Source organism: Ranitomeya variabilis, chromosome 4 (genome assembly GCF_051348905.1).
Source record: "Ranitomeya variabilis isolate aRanVar5 chromosome 4, aRanVar5.hap1, whole genome shotgun sequence".
Classification (NCBI taxonomy): domain Eukaryota; kingdom Metazoa; phylum Chordata; class Amphibia; order Anura; family Dendrobatidae; genus Ranitomeya; species Ranitomeya variabilis.
Window position 1 is genome coordinate 402965274 of NC_135235.1, and position 6000 is coordinate 402971273.

The window sequence follows — 6000 nt, forward strand, 5'->3', positions numbered from 1 at the left end:
CATCCATTGATGAATCACCCTTTTTTTTATAATTGTTAGAAATATTTCACTAGACATTTATTTTTAGCCACATAATATAATAACATACCAGAACTGACAATATAATATGACCATATTTCCAAGGAAAAACTCAATATAATTATAAGATATACATAGAGAAACCAAGAGCTTTTAAATTCCAACGGTATAATACCATAATATATCTATTTTGTAAAAAGAATAATCACTGATGTCAAGCGAATAACTGTCAATAATATTTTTATTAATGCTACAAAACACAAACAAGACATGAAAAAAGTGCATACAATAAAAAACAGTACAGAGAAAAAGGTTACTGGATAGGTCTAATGAACGATAATGCAAACTGGCAGGGGTAAGCAATCCACATAAAGGGAGGCACTCAACAATAAAATATATACCCAGCGATAATGTGTTATAAGCTGGATGACACAATGACATGCATATACAAAAGGGAGTTGCCAAGAAGTAACCCTAATGTGAATGGGCAAAACAAACGTCCCAGATCACAGGAAACACATATGCCACATGGCATACCGTATATTATAATATACTGTTTCCTGTGATCTGGGACGTTTGTTTTGCCCATTCACATTAGGGTTACTTCTTGGCAACTCCCTTTTGTATATGCATGTCATTGTGTCATCCAGCTTATAACACATTATCGCTGGGTATATATTTTATTGTTGAGTGCCTCCCTTTATGTGGATTGCTTACCCCTGCCAGTTTGCATTATCGTTCATTAGACCTATCCAGTAACCTTTTTCTCTGTACTGTTTTTTATTGTATGCACTTTTTTCATGTCTTGTTTGTGTTTTGTAGCATTAATAAAAATATTATTGACAGTTATTCGCTTGACATCAGTGATTATTCTTTTTACAAAATAGATATATTATGGTATTATACCGTTGGAATTTAAAAGCTCTTGGTTTCTCTATGTATATCTTATATTTATTTTTAGCCACGTATATTACCAATTTGGAAAAAATGTGTGACATAGACTTTAGAAAACTACGATCACCACCACTGTAAATATTATTCTAACTGGATTGAATATTGTGATTGGCTCCATGGCTATTTCCTGAGATAAGAGGACTGGTTTGCTGTAATTTCTCTTATTGGGGAAACCTACGAGAAAGCTGCCCATGTGGCTGGTAGGATGCCAGGATTGTAATAATGGCATTCATTTTCAATGCACAGGGTGGACTTTTCCTGACCTACAACCCAAATCCCCAAAGAGATCGGATGCTGTGTAAAATGTAAGGAGAACAAAAATGCAATAATTTGGAAATCTCTTTTAGCCATGTATTATTCAGAACAAAATATCGAACAGAGATCAGAAGATGAAAGATAATTTTCCATGTACCGTAATTTGAAAAAATTAACTCAGTTAAGAAATTGAGAGCAGGAATACTTCTCGCAAATAGTTGGAGCAAGGTTTCCAAAAGCATGGAAAAGTAGGTGGTACTAATGAAAAAAGCTAGAGGGACAACTTTCATCTATGTCACAAGAGCATGTATAAAAACAGCATGTTGAAGTGGCAGAATCTCTAGGAATCAAAGATGATCAGAGTTTCACCATTTTCTGGAGAACTGCATCTAAAAATTATGGAACAATTTCAGAAAAAATTTCCTCAATGTAAAATTGCAAAGACTTTGAATATCTCACCATCGACAGTGAATAATGTCAGCAAGAGATTCTGAAGAAATCCGAGTGCACAAGAAATAAGGCCAACAGTCCATATTAGTTGCTCATGATCTACGAGATGTGTTGCTGCCATCAATATTTAAACTTGATAATTTTTTAAAATGAAATGGGAAAAAATCTCTTACTTTCACCTTCTGATCCATGTGCTATGTATTGCTATCAATAAAATATAGCTATAAGAGATTTCCAAATCATTGTATTCTTGTTTTCTGTACATTCAATCTGTATAAATTTGAATTCTTATTGGATGAAGCAGATCAGGTGATGTGTAATTGTGTAAAAAGGGAGATTTTGGCTTAAGGATAGATATTACCACTGTTTATCAAGGTGTGCAGAGTTATTAGGCAGCTTGTTGTTTGTCAGGCAAAATTGTACAAAAAGAGATTTAACTGACTCTAAAAATAAAACAAGGTTGCTTACCAGTAGCCATTTTTTCCAGAACCCATGACGGCACACCTGAATGAGGGATTTGCCCACCACACCAAATGACAGGAAACCTGAAATAAAAGGACGGCACCTCTCCCCAAATCAGTTGGGTTACAGAGCATGAGAGGACATCCAAACAGATTATACACATAACCTCCACCACATAAAAAAAAACACCCAATCTATAGTGCACACCCATATTGTGAGAAAAAGGGGGAGGAATACACGGGTGCTGTCATGGGTTTTGAAAAAACGGCTATCGGTAAGTAACCTTTTTTCCCTTCCCCCATGATAGCACACCTGAGAGATTTCTGGAGAATTTAAAAACCTTAGGTAGGAACCACTGCTTACAGCACCCATCTATCAAAAGTTAAGTCAGAAGAGGAGGATAGATCCAGTCTAAAGAAAGTAGTTGTTGAGGACTAGTTAGTGGCCTTACAAATCGATACTCAATCGATACCTCCGATTTCTCTGCCCAGGAGTTCGCCATGGGTCTCGTGGAGTGATCATTGAGGCCATCAGGAACTGGAGCACCACTAGCAGAGTAGGCTAAACTAATGGCCTCCCTGATCCACCTTGCAATGGTACTTTTGGATACCTCGTATCCCTCCTTGCTAGCCTCAAAGGCTGCAAACAGGGACTGGGCTTTCCTCCACTGACTGGGCATAAGCATATCCTGAAACAGTGTTATTCTAACATTTAGACTGTGAAATTTCTCCTCCCCTGGATTCCTAGGGTTCTCACAAAAGGAGGACAGGATAATTTCTTGACTCCTATGAAACTTTAAGACTAACTTAGGAAGATAAGCCGGATCAAGTTTCAGTATAACCCTATCCTCATACAGTACAGACCAAAAGTTTTGACACACCTTCTCATTTAAAGATTTTTCTGTATTTTCATGACTGAAAACTGTAAATTCACACTGAAGGCATCAAAACTATGAATTAACACATGTGGAATTATATACTTAACCAAAAAGTGTGAAACAACTGAAAATATGTCTTATATTCTAGGTTCTTCAAAGTAGCCACATTTTCCTTGATGACTGCTTTGCACACTCACTCTTGTCATTCTCTTGATGAGAATGAGAGTCCTCCTTAGTATTCTCTGCCCCCTTTATGTGCAGTGCAGTTAGGGACAAAAGGTGTTGCTCTGCTAGTTGAAAGAGTTTGCCGCTTCCATTATTGGAAAAAAATTCCCTTCATTTTTGTTCATCTGGGTTCTCACACAAAACCTGCTTTATCAGGCCCAAGATCTTTGACTCTAGAGGCTGTTCTTCCACTGAATTCCTAGGGGGTGTCACTACAAAGGTTTGAGGCAGCAGATGATAAAATTATATTCTCAGGCCTTTTCTTAGGGTACCGTTACACTAAACGATTTACCAACGATCACGACCAGCGATACGACCTGGCCGTGATCGTTGGTAAGTCGTTGTGTGGTCGCTGGAGAGCTGTCACACAGACAGCTCTCCAGCGAACAACGGTGCCAAAGTCCCCGGGTAACCAGGGTAAACATCGGGTTACTAAGCGCAGGGCCGCGCTTAGTAACCCGATGTTTACCCTGGTTACCATTGTAAATGTAAAAAAAAAAAAACACTGTGAGCGCCGGCCGTAAAGTAAAAGCAGAGCACAGCGGTGACGTCACCGCTGTGCTGTGCTTTACGGCCGGCACTGACACAGTCAGTGCGGGAAGCAGACGGCGAGGGACCTAACGGACATCGGAATGTAAGTATGTAGTGGTTTTTTTTTTTTACATTTACAATGGTAACCAGGGTAAACATCAGGTTACTAAGGGCGGCCCTGCACTTAGTAACCCGATGTTTACCCTGGTTACAAGCTAACACATCGCTGGATCGGTGTCACACACACCGATCCAGCGATGACAGCGGGAGATCTTTTTGGGAAAAACACGGATCCTGCAAATGTGCTCGCAGGATGCGTTTTTTACCCATAGACTTGTATTAGTGACGGATCGCGACGGATGGTCACACGTCGCGTCCGTTGTGCAACGGATCCGTCGTGTTTTGGCGGACCGTTGGCACAAAAAAAGTTCAAGTGAACTTTTTTTGTCCATCGCGTCCGCCATTTTCTACCGCGCATGCGCCGCCAAAACTCCGCCCCCTCCTCCCCGGACTTCAGAATGGGCAGCGGATGCGTTGAAGAACTGCATCCGCTGCCCACGTCGTGCACAAATTTCACAACGTGCGTTGGTACGTAGGCCCGACGCATAGCGACGGACCCGTACCGACGCAAGTGTGAAAGAGGCCTTAATGAGCGTTTAATTTAGTAAAAAAAAGGCGTGGGCTCCCACGCAATTTTCTGCACCAGAGGGGGAAAGCCGACGGCCGGGGGCCAATATTTGTAGCCTGCTATGAATATCAGCCCTCAGCTGTCTGCGTAGCCTTTACTGGCTATTAAAATAGGGGGACCCCCCAAACAAATGACGTGGGGTCACCCTATATTTTATAGCCAGAAAGGCTACGCAGACAGCTGCGGGCTGATATTCATAGCCTAGAGAGGGCCATAGATATTGGTCCCCCCCGGCTACAAATACCAGTCCGCAGCTGCCCCAGAAATGGTGCATCTGTAAGATGCGACAATTCCGGCACTTAGCCCCTCTCTTCCCACTCCCGTGTAGCGGTGGGATATGGGGTAATAAGGGGTTAATGTCACCTTGCTATTGTAAGGTGACATTAAGCCGGGTTAATAACGGAGAGGCGTCAATAAGACGCCTATCCAATATTAATCCAATACTAGTAAAGGGTTAATAAAACACACACATTAGGAAAAAAGTATTTTAATATTCTTAATTTAACCATAATTACCATACTTCAGCGCCTGCAAAAAACTTAAAATAAACCGTATACTACCTGTCCGCCGTAGTCCAATTAATAACGAGTGACAGGAGACAGGAGACTATGGCTCCTGCAGTGCATCACTGAGCGGTTACTATAGTTCAATGTCTCACTTTATGGCAATTGCTGCGTGGGAAAACTTCTCACACAGCAATGCCATAAGTGAGACTAGGGACTAGTTTCTCACAGGGGCGTAGGAATGCATTGTGAGGAATACATTGCGGAAGGATACCTTCCATCATTATATTCCTGGAGCCCCTGGAGAGCGGTCGCATCAGCTGATGCTCCTGCTCTCCACGGGAGATCGTCATTGGACACTCGTTTTAATTGGATTTCTGCGGATCAGGGAGTATAGTGTTTGTTTATTATTTTAAGATTTTTTACAGATGACACTGGGTTTTGGGATCAAGGTGACAAGTGATGGTGAGTATGTAATCTATGTTATATGTACTGTATGTCTATATGTATGTTGTATGTACTGTATGTTGCATGTCGTTGCATGGTGCATGTCATCGCATGGTGCATGTTGTCGCAAGCTGCACGTCGTCACATGCTGCATGTCATTGCATGTTGCATGTTGTCGCATGTTGCATGTCATCGCATGTTGCATGTCATATGTTGCATGTCGTCGCATGTTGTCACATGTCGCATGTCATCGCATGGTGCATGTCACATGTTGCATGTCGCATGGTGCATGTCGTCACATGTCATCGCATGGTGCATGTCACATGTTGCATGTCGTCGCATGTTGCATGTCGTATGTTGCATTTCGCCGCATGGTGCATGTCACATGGTGCATGCCGTCGCATGCTGCATGTCATCGCATGTCGCATGGTGCATGTCGTCGCATGTTGTATGTCATTGCATGTCATCGCATGTCGTATGTTGCATGTCGCATGTTGTCACATGTCGCATGTTGTCACATGTTGCATGATGTCACATGTTACATGTCACATGGTGTGTGTTGTATGTATGTATGTACTGTATATGTGTTT